Source organism: Chenopodium album, chromosome 4 (assembly GCF_948465745.1).
Source record: "Chenopodium album chromosome 4, dcCheAlbu1.1, whole genome shotgun sequence".
NCBI lineage: Eukaryota > Viridiplantae > Streptophyta > Magnoliopsida > Caryophyllales > Amaranthaceae > Chenopodium > Chenopodium album.
The window spans coordinates 20038882-20056723 of NC_137837.1; the positions used below are offsets into that span (position 1 = coordinate 20038882).

At 37.9% G+C, this 17842-nt stretch overlaps 1 pseudogene; it reads left to right on the forward strand.

Moving 5' to 3' along the window:
• Positions 1–12117, forward strand: part of LOC145627763 (ABC transporter B family member 3-like) — a 51445-nt pseudogene extending 39328 nt beyond the window's left edge.
• The last annotated feature ends 5725 nt before the right edge of the window (positions 12118–17842 follow it).

Here is a 17842-nt window from a genome sequence, read left to right on the forward strand (position 1 = left end):
TATGTATACGTCTAAGATTTGTATGGAGTGTAAAACCTACTCCTCAAACGTACTAGATGGTAGAGATGTGGAGGTCAATATCCAAGTACTCGAAAATGAACATTTAGGAATTTGAAATGGAGTTGGGGAAAATGGCATACGTTGCCTAGTTTGAAATTGCCGTCATTTGAGAAAGGAATCATTTCTGCCACAAATGTGGTCTACAATAGAAATGCATATGCCTCATTTGATAATTTTAACGGAAACTCGAGTTTCCATTCATATGGCACGTCTTATTTGTGGGTATTTGACACCATTCGCTGTGTATGGAGTATCACAGACTGACACCGTCGGCGGAATTGCCATGATCACCTTCTCAAAGCATATGAGGATGAAGTTGGTTAGTTCTTTTGCTAATGATTATAGTTGGGCCTTAGACGTTAAGTGAATTGCTTTTAAAAATATGTCCATTGTGGAAATCATTGTAAGCAATTAATATTGTTGGGCCCTTTTATGTTAAGTTAAGTGGTTTTAAAAATATGTGGTATGGTACTTTTTGCAAATGCTAACGGTTAAGGATCCCAAATCAAAAGGGTCCAGTTTACAATTGTTGGACTATGTGATGATAATTGTTTGTAATAAAACTTTATCCGGTTATTTTAAATATATTATGCATTATCTTATCTTCACCTTTCCTTTTTTGCGCAATATAACTTATACTTTAATACAAAAATATTCTTGATTGTAACCAAATAATTAGTATCCATTAAAGGAGAAATTGAAGAAACAAAGCCCATCTATAAACGCCTTGTAAAGGTCTACTATAAATGGCATACAATTATTTCACAACCAAAACTATAAGTTATGGAGTATATTATGTTTGCCTTTTTAAGTTGGAAATTATAACTTTAAATGTTATACAGAAATATTTAAAATTGTATAAATACAACTAATTCAAAATGGGCTATTAAAAGTCAAATATAAATGGCTTACAATAATTTCACAAAAAACTATTACTTATGAAATATTTCATGATCTTACCACAAATGAATAAATTTCATGATCTTTTTAAAGAAATGCATATGCCTCATGGCTTACAAATTCTAAAACATTTTCTCATCGTGTCCAAATATTAATGGATATGTAAATAATTCTTAGCTTCTAAACTACGCCGACGGTACTTGAATGGTTGCCATTAATATTTGCTCATCATATCCAAATATTAATGGCAACAATTCAATCTGTATATGGTACAGACTAATAAGCGGCCCCGACCGATAATTTGACCCATAATGTAAATCCACCGTTAAATCCAGTTGTGTAATGGGTACAACAATAAGCTTTGTTTACTATCCACTGTTTTTCGTGTTTTAAGGCCCATTAAATATGACTCATTTTCAATATCCAATATCCCATTAAACATATGCAATTTATTTGGGCTTTTAAAGCCCATTTACATTAGTCTTTTAAAAAGCCTAATAATTACACCTCACAAGTCACATACTATGAAATGTTACATTCAGCCCAATCTCACAACAAATTGAAAAATAACTTGGTAAAGTTTCATGTATTCAAATCTATCGCGCACTTCACATCTTTAGTTATGATGACATTGCTGTTGATATAAGTGCGGGTTAATACGCCATTGTAGATAACAGATTCGGGTTCCAACCTGGATATATAAAGATCGGTATAACTTTGGTAAGCATCACTAAATTAGTACATTAGCAACACATTTATGTGTTAAAACTTCTGCTTCTGTGTTTACCTCTTACGCTTACATCTGGGTATCTGTTTTCGTGCAACCTTAGACCTATAACAAACACTACCGCTGCCCAATCTCTCAACTTGTAAGTTATTACAAATGTCATAATTAAATGTAAAAAAATTTAACACCTTAAATTAATGTAAACAGAAAGATTTAATCAATCTCACACCTTGGATGTGCCATCAGGCCCATTAGTATCCCTTGCCTCCGTAGGATGCATTTCACCATAAGCCACATCAAGAGTCTAATAAGCAAACCAAAGATTAATCAAACCAAACAGTAGTAAGCAACACCTCATAATTAATAGACCTAACACTTCCTATACAAATTTTTTTTAGTATCTTACCCCAATGTCACGTGCCGACTACTTTGCCCTAGTCACGCACCGTGCGCCACCCGCTTACAGTCCGTCGTAAGGCGAGTCAGGCTTTCTCCTTGGCACTAACTCCTTGTGCCTACGTAGCACGACTCCTTGTGCTGCTATTATAAGTTTGCTAGCACGATTCCTTTGTGCTAACAAGTCCCCTTTGGTTGAACTAAGCACTCACCCTTAGTGCCTTAGTCCGAATTTACGACTAAGTGTCGTAGACAATTGAGCACACAAGCTATCACCCTTGCTAGTATGCCCGACCACTCACTTGGCACCCTCGTGCCTTAGTTTTCCTCACACTCTCTAAGTGTTGGAAGGAAAGGATTGAGTTGCAAGAGAACACAAGTGCTTATGGAAGGCTTTTTGTATTGCTCTCAACTTAAATGTACAAATGATGCCTTGGAGCCTATTTATAGTGCTCCTCCCTACTTACAACCTATATCTAGAACGTTCCTAACCTCCTTAAATGGAGGGTTCTAGACTACAAGGATCTAGAGTGTTCCCACCTCCTTAGGAACTACATTCATGGAGGTTTTCTACAAGCTTCCTTCCTAGAATGCTAAGGACTAACCTAAAACATTCTAGAACTTTACATACAAAATGTACATACATAGAAGACCCTAGAGACTTCTAAGATGCACTAGATGAACCTTAAATATTCTAGAGACATCCCCTCTAGAATACTCCTCCAAAAGAACCCCGTAGATAGCTCCGGAACCTTCTAGAAGCTTCTCGCGTTTTCCGGGCTACCTGCTGCACAAACTTGTATTTCGGGACCTCGTCTCGGAAAACCAACACCACCAACGTCTTCCTTGGCCCAAAATACGGTGGACCCCCAAATTTGAGCCCATTTGGAGCCCATTTGCTCGTCCAAATGGCCCATTATTGTGTTACTGTCAAGTGGGTGTTCACTAGTATTTTAAGCAAGGTGCTAAATACAGCTCTTTAGGGAGAAGTGCTTAGCTGAGCACCAAGGCAAGCCCCCTAGCCCCGATTGTTGCCTTGCTGCCTAGTGACCCTCTTGACGTCCCTCCTTGGTGTGGGAGATGACCCGTGACATTCTCCCTCACCTAAATTCTTGTTGACCTCGGCAAGATTGCCCGATGGAGTACGTGCCCGCGACCCGGTCTAGCGCACCACTCGTCCCTTGGATGCTTCCGTGCGCCGCTGCCCCGTCCCTCCTATTGTCTCCATACTTGAGCCTTGTTGTCCCATCCCTTGGAACACCATGATGCCTTGTCCCTAGCATCTTTGTTGCCTTGATCCTCCCATGGACCGCACCTTGACGCCTTGGCCTTGGCGCCCACCAAGCTTTCAAGGCCGAGACCCTCACGTCCCGCTCCTTGAGTTGAGCGAGCTTGATCCCTATCTCGCTCCCCTTTGATGTGATGGTTATCATGCCATCACTCACCCGAAAAGGTAGGACCTTGTGCAAGAACTCCATGCCTAGCACCACGTCCTCATCATCAATGTCGACCACCAAGAAGTCGACTTTTCCCTTCCACTTCCCCAAGCGGACGGGAACTCCCCACACCCTTCCATACACCGGCGTGGCCTTTGAATTGATGGCCTTCATCTCGCCATCGACCTTTGTGAACTTCACCCCTAAGTCTTTGGCTTCCTCCTTAGCCAAGAGATTGTGCGACGCCCCCGTGTCCATAAGCAGCCTTGTCGGTACCTCGTTCACTTCCCCATCTATGGCCATCAAGCTGCTCCCTTGCTTGATGCCCATCCCTTCATTTGCTGAGGATGACTCACCCTCAACACTCGTAGCATTAAGAAGCCTCATGCGAGCAAAATGAGCCTTCTCACCCAAGGCCATTGCCCCCATACTCATCTCCGGAGCTGGCTCCTCCTCATCTGCGACCATGGCATTCAACTTTTGCCGCACCGGGAAATTTCTTGCTAAATGAGGACCCTCACAAAGGAAACATTTGAAAGGCTTTGAGGGCTTACCTCCGTCTCGGTCGTCCCCCTTGGACTCCCACTTGGACTTGGCCTTGTCCTTGCCATGATCCGCATACCTGGCCTTTGGATGCGATGCCTCTTCATCCTCCTGGTCGCCTTCCTCGACCCTTTTGCCCCTGTCCCTTTTCGATTCCTTCGGTATCTCGATCAAGGACTCCGCCACGGCTATTGCCTCAGCAAGTGTCTTCACGTTTCTTCGTTCCACCTCTTGCTGAGCCCATCGTTGTAAACCTCCGGTGAAGTAAATGAGTTGGTTATCCTCCGATAAATCATCGATCTCAAGCATGAGGGATGTGAATTGCCTGATGTACTCCTTGATGGTGCTAGTGTGCTTCAAGTCACGTAGCTTCATCATGGAGACCTTCTTAGCATTCTCCGGGTAGAATTGACGCTTGAAATCTTTCTTGAACTCGTCCCATGTGCTGATGGAACAAGTCCCCTTCTTGATATCAAACTCTCGACGCCTCCACCAAAGGACAGCATCCTCGCCCAAGTACATTGTGGCGGTGTTGATCTTTGATGCATCGTCATCCATCTTCATTGCGTCGAAGTATGTCTCGACGCCCCATAGGAAGTTGTCGATTTCTCGAGCGTCCCGCTTCCCATGGTATTTTTGTGGCTTTGGGACCTCCAACTTTGGCCCCTGATTAATGGTGACACCCCCGGTCACTGCTGCCTTCTTGCATAAAATGACATCCTCCTTCACCGACTCCACCTCGGCTCGGATGTCCCTTAGTTGCCCAAGCAACTCTTCTTTGAGTTTCGCGACCTCTTCGCGAATTGTTGCCAACGCGCTATTGACGAGCCCAAGAGTCTCGTCCCTCAAGTCTTGGGTAGCAGTGTGTGCGGCCTCCACTTTTCCTTCGAGCCCCTCCATGGAGTCTGAGAGTTGTGTGATATCATCGTGCATGTCCGCCACAGTACACTCTACCCTCATGAGGCGGGGTTCCAACTCGGAGGTCAAGGTTCTGGGCACCGATGGATCCCTCGATGGGTCCCTCGTTCCCTTCTTCTTGGACCTCCTCGTTGATTCCTCTTCCCCTTGAAAAACTTGGCTCGCCAGAACTTCTTTGTCGCCAGCCATACTTATATCCACAATAAGAATAAAGCGACTTACCTTGTTCCCTAGCTACCGTCCTTCGTAGCTCCGAACAGCAACGCCTTGAATTTACGACGTCGATCCCTACACGACAATCGTAGCCTTGCTCTGATACCACCTGTCACGTGCCGACTACTTTGCCCTAGTCACGCACCGTGCGCCACCCGCTTACAGTCCGTCGTAAGGCGAGTCAGGCTTTCTCCTTGGCACTAACTCCTTGTGCCTACGTAGCACGACTCCTTGAGCTGCTATTATAAGTTTTCTAGCACGATTCCTTTGTGCTAACAAGTCCCCTTTGGTTGAACTAAGCACTCACCCTTAGTGCCTTAGTCCGAATTTAAGACTAAGTGTCGTAGACAATTGAGCACACAAGCTATCACTCTTGCTAGTATGCCCGACCACTCACTTGGCACCCTCGTGTCTTAGTTTTCCTCACACTCTCTAAGTGTTGGAAGGAAAGGATTGAGTTGCAAGAGAACACAAGTGCTTATGGAAGGCTTTTTGTATTGCTCTCAACTTAAATGTACAAATGATGCCTTGGAGCCTATTTATAGTGCTCCTCCCTACTTACAACCTATATCTAGAACGTTCCTAACCTCCTCAAATGGAGGGTTCTAGACTACAAGGATCTAGAGTGTTCCCACCTCCTTAGGAACTACATACATGGAGGTTTTCTACAAGCTTCCTTCCTAGAATGCTAAGGACTAACCTAGAACATTCTAGAACTTTACATACAAAATGTACATACATAGAAGACCCTAGAGACTTCTAAGATGCACTAGATGAACCTTGAATATTCTAGAGACATCCCCTCTAGAATACTCCTCCAAAAGAACCCCGTAGATAGCTCCGGAACCTTCTAGAAGCTTCTCGCGTTTTCCGGGCTACCTGCTGCACAAACTTGTATTTCGGGACCTCGTCTCGGAAAACCGACACCACCAACGTTTTCCTTAGCCCAAAATACGGTGGACCCCCAAATTTGAGCCCATTTGGAGCCCATTTGCTCGTCCAAATGGCCCATTATTGTGTTACTGTCAAGTGGGTGTTCACTACTATTTTAAGCAAGGTGCTAAATAAAGCTCTTTAGGGGGAAGTCTTAGCTGAGCACCAAGGCAAGCCCCCTAGCCCCGATTGTTGCCTTGCTGCCTAGTGACCCTCTTGACGTCCCTCCTTGGTGTGGGAGATGACCCGTGACACCAAGCTGTCCAAAATCACAACCATTTGGAAGACGATCATCTTTAATAGCCAATCGTATCTCTTCCATGTTCCAAACCTCCATCCTTGGGAAGTAGCCCCAGTGTACCGGATGTCTATTAAGCCGATCTAAATACATAACATGTGTATAACCATAATTTTATACTTAAAGCACTGGGTAAGATAAAAATAAGTTTATGGAAAACATTAGACTAACCGATCACATACCACAATAAAAATGAGGCAACTAGCGCAACCACTGGCTACGCCTGATGCGTAAAACCGCCGTGCGAACATCGCTACACTTTCCATGAGCTTCTTTAGCACAAGGGAACACTAATCATATTCAGCAGCTCTTTAAGCACACGTTAAAGCGGGCACCAAATCTGCGGCCAACCTCGACGACTGATTAGGGCATAGCAACATCTCAAGTGACAACAACAACAAAATTGTCTTGAACTCTTCCGCTTGATCTTCCTCCCATTTCCCCTCTAGCCTACCAATCAGGTCACTATTCATTGGAATACCCTCATATATGTAATCCCGACCAGTTTTTATTGTCTTGTTATTCCAAGATTTACCATAAGTCTTCAAAATCATTTTGACTTTTTCAGTCATATCAATATCCAACGACTTGTATGTCGGAACAGGTAAACCCCCATTAGGGATACCTAACACCCAATGAACCTAATTTTGAGACAACTTAAATACTTTCCCATCTAGGCTAGTTAATGTACAGTTAAAGGGATCAATTCGAGTCATCAACCAGTACGCCAACTGTCTAGGAAGATTCATATAACCACCAAATTTTAATAGCTCACCAAACCCCATTTCACCTACCAAGCGCCTACGTTGCTCATCAAACTTTTTGCATATTCTCCCAAAAGACTCTATCCGACAACTTGTATTTTCCGGCTACCAATGACAGTAAAGGAAAAAAAATCAAACAAACTTGAACACATACTCAAACAAACTTGGTCACAAATCAAGCAAACTTGCACACATAATCAAACAAACGAGAATCTACCACTTTTAATCCACATAAACACATACTATAAATCAACTAACTTACCCTACATCGCGCCTTCAAATGTTGCACCAATACTTCACCTTTCCTCTTCACCTCCCCACCAACACTTACAGAGTCATCCTACAATAACTGGCAACTTTGTTAGCGATTTACTTATTCCGACTTATGGTTTACTGACAACAACAATTCTAAATACCTTTAATATCTCTGGATAATTCTTCTTCATGTGACCCGGTATACCCTCCTGAGAATAGGCAGGTTTATACATATAGGTTGATTACACACATGACCAATGTATAAAGAGATAAATATGCTCTAACAAAATAGTCAATGAATATACCTCAGAAATATTTGCAGTTCGGCACCTTTTCCAGTTACGTTTTTTACTCTCCAATGAATCTATTCTCATTCAAAAAATTCCTAAAATCTCATATCAATGATCATTCGTACTTCAATCCCAAGTCCTGCTACTAAATATCAATTATAGTACAAAAACATTAATCTAGACTATGACATATTTCAATCCCAATTAACCCAAGGCTTACTGCCCCATAATCACCTGTGAAATCCCTTTGCACCATATGATATATCTATAAATTGCGCATTCTAAACTATGAATTGCACAAACAAATCACACACTACTAGAAAAATTGACCCGCCATTATGAATTCAATCAGAACTTTATTTTAAACAACAATGGGTCCACGATTATACAAGCCAATATAAAAAATATTTAACACAATATCAAATAGCCGATATGATTTCGATAAAAACACCAGTCAAATCAGACTCGAAATCATCATACAGTTGAAACAAGATAATGAATCACCAGCAACAATTACACAGCCAGTATAAATTAAATTAAAACCACAATTTTGAAAAACAATCAAAAGCAAATTACACACCAATCAATTGAATTATACAACCTATGAAAACAATTTATACAAGACAAACATAGAATTGCAAACACAAACACGAACGATAAACCATAAATTGCATACACACACAGGAGACATACCTGTCGAAACCCTAGCTATGCATTCCTCATTCGCGGCCAACTTCAGTGCATGGGATTATAGTCGCCGCCAATTCGACTCACCGCCACCACCTCCTCCACACTTTATCATCCGTATACAGCAAATTGGTACAGGCGAAGAGCTTTCAGACAAACCCAATTGCTTTGTTGAATTCACATTCCCATTCAGATGCATAATCTTGTTGTTATTGAAGCTAGGTGTAACGGGATGGAAATTAATAACGGGATATCAAAATTAAATAAATTTACAGCGCTATGTTGAAGTTAAGAGGCAGATTTCATTTGGACGACTTTACCCTTACTATTATTGCCGAAATGACGTGATTACCCTCTTATGAACGAATTTCATTCATAAGCCTTATGAACGAGGATTTTCTCAAAGATAAAAGGAAAGTGGAAAAATGACTTTCCTTCTAATTCGAGGGAAAACAATAGTTTTCAGCCCAAAATTTTCTTTTCATATTTGGCCCAAACCAAACAATGTAATTTAAGGAAAACTATTTCAGAAAAGGTTTTCAACTCAACCAAACAGGGCCTTACTCATAGCTAGTTTTTATGACCGGATAATGTTCCAAGTTATTGCAATAATTCAACAATTGAAATTCATATTTATTTTTAATTTTAATTTAACAATATGATACTCCCTTATCCCATAATATAGTTCTTGTTTGGGTTTTCACAGTATTTAAGAAAATAGTAAGAAAAAGTTGATAAAATACATAAATAAAGTGAAAAGTACAATTATAGATAAAACTTAGAGAGAGAAAGTGGACAAAAGTACAAGGCATGTGCAAATTCAAGGGTAATTTAGAAAGTACAATAAATAAAGTTAAAAAATGTGAGGATATAATAGTCTTTAAATACTATCTAAATATAGAAACAACAACAACATTTTAGATCTCCACAATAGATAAACAGGAACTATATTATGGGACGAAGGGAGTATTTAACTTGACAATAGTTTAGGGGCTTTTACCTTAAGTTATGATTTCAATTAAATGAAAATTAAATAAAATTGGAAAGCGTCACGTGTCATCTAAACTGGTTTAGTAACGCCTTTTATCATATATAATTGAAGTTTTAACATCTCGCAATTTTATGCATTTCACTTTTTAGAAAGTGGCTCTTGTGGGACAGAGTGGAAGTGGAAAATCAATTGTCATTTCCCAGTTGCAAAGATTCTATGATCCAAATTCAGGCTACATAACTCTAGATGAGATTGAGATTAAAAAGCTCCAGCTAAAATGGTTAAGGCTGTTGGAAATAGGTAATGCAAACGGATTCTCGCGCCCGATCGGGCAGTGGTTCGCCCGGCCGGGCGGAGTTGGCTAAGGAAAATAGGAGAACTCTCGCGCCCGATCGGGCGGTCCTCACCCGACCGGGCGACGGGCTCGAGTTTTTGACGAGCCCGATCGGGCGGCCCTCGCCCGACTGGGCGACGGGCTCGAGTTTTTGACGAGCCCGATCGGGCGGCTCTCGCCCGATGGCTCGCCCGAGGTGGGTTTTCTAGATCGCCCGATCGGGAAGTGTTCGCCCGACCGGGCGCGACACCAGGTCTAGAAAAACTTTATCTCTCGCCCGATTGGGCGGATGTTTGCCCGCCCGATCGGGCGGATGTTTGCCCGATCGGGCCCACCTTTTTTCCTAGGTCGGTTTGCTTTACTTGTCTCCTATTTTCGGGACTCATATAAATACGAGCATTGCCTCTTTATCATTATTCAATTACTTTCAAACCAAAAAACACAAAAACCTACCCTTTGAGATCTGAACAGTTCTTGAACAATTCAACTCTTCGGGTTCGGGTGCACGGATTACAGAGAGAGTTGCGTTAAACTTGGGGGGCGTGCGTCACTAGGAATCTTGTACCGGTGGTGGCGTATTTCGCTTCTAAGGCAGTGGATTATTGTTCCACAGCGCGACTGTGAGTTTGGGATCTTCAATCCAGGAAAGTTCTAATCTTTTGTTTGTTATAGATTTCAACAGTTATTTTACCAACAAAGGCAACAAATGGGTCTTGTGAGTCAAAAACCTGTTCTTTTTAATGACACAATACTAGCTAACATTGCATAGTGAATTGGAGGCAACGCCGTGGAAGATGAAATTATATTTGCTGGAAAGCTAGCAAATGCTAACAATTTCATTAGTAGCTTGCAACAGGTATGTTGTGATATTTTTTATAAAATTCTTACTAGATTAGTCAACACGTTTTGACCACTAGAAAAGTTTTAACTAATGGATATTTGTTACAATTATCCTGTCTTTTTAATATCTGTATCTCTAATCTTCAACTTATAATGTGTGATTGGTGCACTCGGAAATAACACTAGGTTTATTTAAAATAACATGTATGGGCGAAAAAAAAAGGAAAAAAGAATATTAGTGACATTTATAAAGAATGCGATTATAATATGATCTTTGAGTTATGTTCTTTGAGTTTGAACTACATGTTCTTTACATTATATAATATGTTCTTTAATGTATCAATATGTACATAAAAAAAATGTTAAATTCAACAATCTAAGTAACCATGGAAAGAACATGTTCTTTAATTTGTCATATTCTTTTGTAAATTATGTTCTTTATCTAGAGGTGACTTAAGTTAGTCCGGCTTGTTGGTCCAGCCTGATTTTGAGCGAATTTTTCGGCGCGAAATTGGTTGGGGCTGGCCCGAAAAATTTATTTTTGGGCGGGTTTAGAAATGCGTTTTTATGTATTTTTAATTGATTTTTTTTACTCGGTTAAGAAAGCCTGCCTAACCCGACCTTTTTTTTTCCCCGGCCCGCCAATTATCACCTATATCTTTGTCTAACACAAACATAATATTTTGTCGAACATAGGGTTCTTTTTCAAACACATTCAATCACTTGAGTTACCATGAAAAATAACATGTTCTTTTCGTAAAGACTTTATGTTCCTTGTAATGCCATATTCTTTATCAAACACAAACATATTATTTTGTTAAGTACAAGTATGTTATTTTTCAAACATCAGTATGTTCTTTTTTTCGCCCATGTTCTTTAACATATAATATGTCTAATGTTCTTTTCAAGGTACACCCGGATGCACTATACTATTTTTAGCGTGTCAAAGATAACTTTATTAAAGAAGTCTATCAACAAACTAGAGATAGAAAAGTACGAAGTAACAATTAAAGTCTAATAATAAAAATATTGTTTAGGGCTATGATACCGTTGTTGGGGAAAGAGGGGTACAACTATCAGGAGGCCAAAAACAAAGAGTTGCAATTGCACGAGCCATAATAAAGAATCCAAAAATACTTCTATTGGATGAAGCTACAAGTGCGCTTGATGCTGAATCTGAAAGAGTAGTACAAGATGCATTGGAAGAAGTCAAAATGAACCGTACTACTATTGTTGTTGCTCATAGGTTGTCTACAATATAGAATGCTGATGTGATTGCAGTGGTCAAGAATGGAGTTATTTTAGAGAAAGGGAAGCATTAAACTCTAATTCGTATCAAGGCTGGACTATATGCTTCCTTTGTTGCTCCTCATATAAGTGCCGCTATCTCTTATCCTGCTCGATGCACCTCATATTGTTACGGCATGGAACAAAGTGAATACGTTTTTTCCTTTGGGAATGGCCAAGGAATTATTTTTCTAGTTAATAAAATTCACAACCATGATATATATGAATTTAAAATGTTTGTATGATCAGTATTATAGTCTATTTAGACAACTCATGCACCATAAAATTGGTTGCACCTTGAATTGCTAGGTACAATCAGTTTTTTAGTTTGCTCATTTGATCTAAATTAAATGGGCAAAACTTGTACAAGTTCTTTTTAGTAAGAAAAGTTTAACAGTTCTCATTTTAATTTAAAAGTGTAAAAATAATGTTCGTTTGAAAAATATTTACATTAAAATTCGGATGGAATATTAAAGATAAACAAAAGTTGAGATTATTTTTGGACGAATGAGGCAAAGTTTTGATTATTCTATAAATTTTTTCCAAAATAAAATTCAAAGAGAAAACATAATTTACGTTTAACTAGATTTTTTAAGAGAAACTAGGTTATGTCTCCTGCCATGCACGATGATTTTCAATAATTGTCTCATATTAACACTACATTTAGGGCCTGTTCTCAAACGTTTATTTTCAGTTCAGTTCAGTTCAGCTCAGTTCAAGTTCGGTTCAGTTGAGTTCAGTTCAGTTCAGTTGATTTCAGTCTATTAGAACAGACCCTAAGTTATAAAATAAAAAATTTCCTAAAATATTATGCTGAATTTATGAAAGAGCCTGTTAGCCAATATATTTCTTTAAAATTACTTTTGGCTACACATACCCTATGTGCACTCGGTGATAATTGACCACTAACAAGACATGATTTTAAAATACGCATGTGTTAATATGTATATATTTTTGTATATATCTGACACTAATAAATTACATTGGTATCATTTATTAACCAAATAAATTTCCTGAAATGTAGGATATTACAAATTATGTTAAGTTTTTTATTTTATTATTATTATTTTTGCTTAAATTGAAAATAGTTTAATTTTTTGGGAAGGATACGTCAAATCTTTAATTTTAAGTAATTTTTTAATATCTGACATTCGGATTATTTTCTTTAAATATATAGTTGACAATATATTATGGAAATATACATCAAATATTTTATAATCTTCTATATATATGTATAAATTTATTATCTTTTATTTATTTATTATTGTATAAGATTTGTTATCAAACAAATTTTTTTTAAAACAAAAATAAAAACTAAGGACACATCAGAAAATGACACGTGTCATTGCTGGTGTGTCTTTTAGTATATAGTTATTGATTGATTGGTAAATATAATTTCAGCTTTCACATATTCGCTTCAACTAAATCCCTACTTTGGATCTTTTATATAATATGAACATTTAGGGGTATTCGCTTTCATTGGTCCTAACCAGTCACCCAACCTAATATAATAGGTTACTAGGCACGTGTCAGCATTTTACTGGTCAAAATAATTTTTTATAAAAAAAATGAAATAATTTAAATAAATTAAATTAAAACACCGAGCTCTGCCATCTCTGCCAAGTGACGCCCGTGCCACCTCCGACACCCTTTGCCACCTCCGACACCCCTAACCCTGCAAACGACCACCCCTCCCCACGCCATCCCTTGACTTTGTTGCCCCTTAGCCCACCACCCCAAAAACGACCCTCGTCCCCTAGCACGCCACCGGAAACCCCACCCCTCCCTTTCCCCAATCCCGAATTGAAAAACATTAGAAGAGGCGTCTTAGAGCTAAGGAACGAGAGAGGGGTGGTTTTGAGGTAGCTTAGGGGAAGGGGCGGGGACGGTTTTTGGGGGTGGGATGTGAATTAGGGCGATTCCGGACTATGGGCTTGGGAAGGGGAAATTTCAAAGGGTGTGAGTAAGGATGGAGAGGTGGTCTTGGTGATAAGGAACGGCGAAGGTAGGCCTGTTGGAGGTGGTGGTGGAAAGGTGGCGTGGTTGGAAAACTGGCCTTGTTTGGTAATTGGCTGCTGGCTGTTGGCTGTCGGCTAGTTGATTGGCTGGTTTGATTGGTTGTTTGTATTGGTTTTTTTTTTTTTTTACTGTTTGACTTTTATTAGTGTAAAAACATGTTTGGTAAAATTGGTTATTGGATGTTATTAGTAACTTAGGTAACCAAAAGCCAAAAGCTACTCTAAGTAGCTTTTTCATTATGGCTTAAAAGTCAGCTTTACAGCTGGCGAAAAAAGCCATTTACCAAACACAAATTTATGTTTGACCAAATGAAAAATCCAAAAGCCAATCAAAAGTCATTTACAAAACAAGCCCACTATTTTTAATTTATTTTATTTTAATTTAATTATTTTAATCACGTGCTGGTATGTGTCCATAAAATCCAAAAAGAAATTTACCAATTTATTGATTACCGGTCGCTTGAGAGTTGGGACTAATAAAAGCGAATACATTAAAGTTGTGATTACTTTATCCAATTGTTCCAAATATTTGTATTTAATAAAAAAATTTAAGTTTAAGTGAGGAATACTTCTAGTGGTTAGAGCTTCCCTTCCTAGTTCCTATTCCAAGAATTGCTGGGATTGATTCTCACCTCCGCTCTTGCGGCTCTATAAAACACCCCAAGAAAGAAAAAAAAAAAAAAAAAAAGTCTTGCGACAAAAACTTGGCCTATATTTTCTGGCACAATTCCGATCCCTCTGTTTACCTTAAGGAAAAATTCAATAGACCTCTTCATACATTCCTACGACTACCTATCTCAAATTTCTGTATCCAATTCAAGATAATATTTTCTAGTCGAACAGTTGGAGTTGGGCGCAAGAAAGCTGAAAGCTCTTCTAAATTTTAAAAAGGCGTAATCAATTAATTTAACCTTATGTCGTTCTCTAACCTTAGTCAAGTCTCTAAGTAACCAAGATTTTGTTGGCGACAATAATACTATATAATTCATCTACAACTCAAACTTATGACTTTTACAGGATTGAGCTTACTTTGCCAAGAAGGATGTTTTTAACATGTTCAGTGTACATCATTCATTCAGTGTGTCATGGTACATTAGATACTCCTTCCATTTTTTGTAATCACAACATACTTTGTATTATTTAGAAGTTTTGACTTTTGGTACCCCTAAAATACCATACTTTGATTTTTGATGCTTATTTAATTTTTTTTTTCATTTTAAAAATTTATTACTCCCTCCGTACCTAAAACTTGACTGGGAGAAGATGACTAAGTATCGAAAGTCTTGGGGTTAATCATCATATTCCTTATCTATTTAATGTATTTGTACGTAAACAAACATAAAAACACTACAAAAGTCTAGAATAAGAGTAGACACCCAAATGTGTCTCCCCAAAACCAAACCCAGTGATAAATACCTTTCATGTCATTTGATTATTGAATGAAGCAAAAGTGTGAAAAGTTTAGTGATGAGGATGTTTTTATTAAAATATCTCTTCTTTCTGTTTTTGAAAATATTTCTTTTCTTACCCTATTTATGAAAAACGTGCGTTCCAGTACAGTTTGGTCCATGATAAAGGTCCAATAATAGCGTAGTTAGATGGGGCTTGAAAATACCTTTCCAACGATATATTATAAGCCCAATTCCGATAAATAATGAGGAAGTTATGGTCAAAATAATAAACAAGGCTCAAACCGGATTTTACCTATGGCCCAATGATCATGTGTAGGGTCCAAAGGTTTAATCCTATTCCTAAACTAATTAGGATTTATTAGAAGCTTCTATGATCAGTTTCTAAAAGATCTTAATTATCCTTTTTGAAAAGATAAAATCAAAGAATTTGAAATTGAATAAAACTTTCCTGTTTTTTAAATCCTAATTCTATTCTAATTTAAAGATGTTCAAAGACAGTCAGATATTATTTTCGTGTCTCATAGTATTTATCCAAATATTACATGGTTGGATAAATCTTGAATTATCTTTTGAATGATATATTATAATATTAATTCCGAGTTATAACGAAAAAGATATGAAAGAGATACGAAACTCTATCCAAAACTGACACCCTTCCACTATTTTGGCCATATCTTTTTATCTAAATTTTTTTTAATATGATTCTAATTGGGTTGAAAATTAGACTTTAAGAGCTTTCTAACAACATATTATATGAATTTTTTGGACTTCTAGATCAAAAGATATGATAAAATCAAAATCCACAAAAACTGTCTTGCACCGTCTGGCGACGATTTCGTCACCTGGCGACAAGCCCTGTCGTTGGCGACAGAGGGTAGTTTTATTCCTTTTCAAACTCTGATTCTTTTTTATCAATTCCGAACTATTTTCTTATAAATAGGGTCCTTGGACCTCCGTTTTTTGATAACCAAAATTCTTTTCTCTCTCTCAAGTTAAAGCTTATTCTCTATCTCCCTCTTTCTAGCCTAGCCTTTTACAAACACAGTTCCTCATACATTAGCACTAGACACACCTAGCCAAGTTCGAAGTTGCTTTCGCCCTAGGCGTGAAAGATTGATATTTCTGAGGGTTTGGTCCTAAATCTCTATTCCAATTATTTAATTAAATTCTTTGATTTTATATTTTCCTTCAAGTTACTAATGTGTGTATTTTGTTATTAGAAAGAGATACGAGGCATCCAAGTAAGTACTTTAATTGTTTAATTGATATTTTGATATAGAAATCATGTTTAGATTATTATTTTGATTCATAGTATCATGTTAGGATGTTTTGATTGCTTCCCAGTATCATGTTAGGATGTTTTGATTGCTTCCTAGTATCATGTTAGGATGTTTTGATTGCTTCCTAATATCATATTAGGATGTTTTGATTGATTCCTAGTATCATGTTTTGGATAGTGAATAAGTTTCTTATATCAAGTATGATTGTTATGATGCTTCCTATTTTCTTTCTCAATATCATGTTAGTATCATGTTAGGGCTAGATCTTTGACTTTTATATGTTTAGTGACATGCTAGAACTTGTTATTAATCTTGTTAGAATCATGCCTAGGATCTTGCTAATATTAAATTTTTACATGATTATTTTGATTATGATTATAATGATTATGATTATTATTATTGTGTTGCTTGATGATTATATATATTGTTATTGCTTGATCACACCTTTTATGCATGCTTAAAAGGAATTCGTACTTGTAATCACGCTTATAATTAATAATCTTGTTTAGGTTAATTTGAATATAATTCAAGTGATCGCGAATAATAATTTTATTTGTGCAATAATATTCAACCAACATATATTAAAAAGGTTTAGCTTTAACTATTGATTGCATGTTAGTTAGAAAGCGCACATGAATACGAGAAGAATAAAGTAGAGACCTATTATTAGGGCAAGTTCTTTCTCTTTTAGATTGGATTGGTACCTTCATCCCCGAACTTCCAGTACTGGTTCCAGACCTATTGGATTTAACGATCTCCTAGATCGTTAAGTGGTGTAACCTTCACCCTGTGAACAGTTTACAAGTTCCTAAAACTTGTTGGAGACTCTTTTACTCTAACTTCCTTCCCTTTGGACGCCACTATGCTTAAGAGTATGATCACAGTGGGGTTAAAGTTTGGGGTAATGCTTGAAATATTCCCTACAATATGATACACATATTCCTGTCTTTTTTTTTTTTTTGTTAGCAGTATTTTCATATTTCAAGGTCTCATATAAATACTCCATCCATCCACTTTTGATAGTTACTTATGGGCAAATTTTAGTCCCAAAATGTTCACCCCATTTGCTTTTTCCAACAACCACTAATATTAATTTTTTACCAAAATTCCCTCTAATTTGAAACAATACTTGTGCAAATTTAAATTTCCCATGTGTAGGGAATATTTCAAGCATTACCCCTTGCTTGAACCCCACTGTGATCATACACTAAAGTACGGTGGCGTCCAAAGGGAAAGAAGATAGAGCAAAAGAGTCGCCAA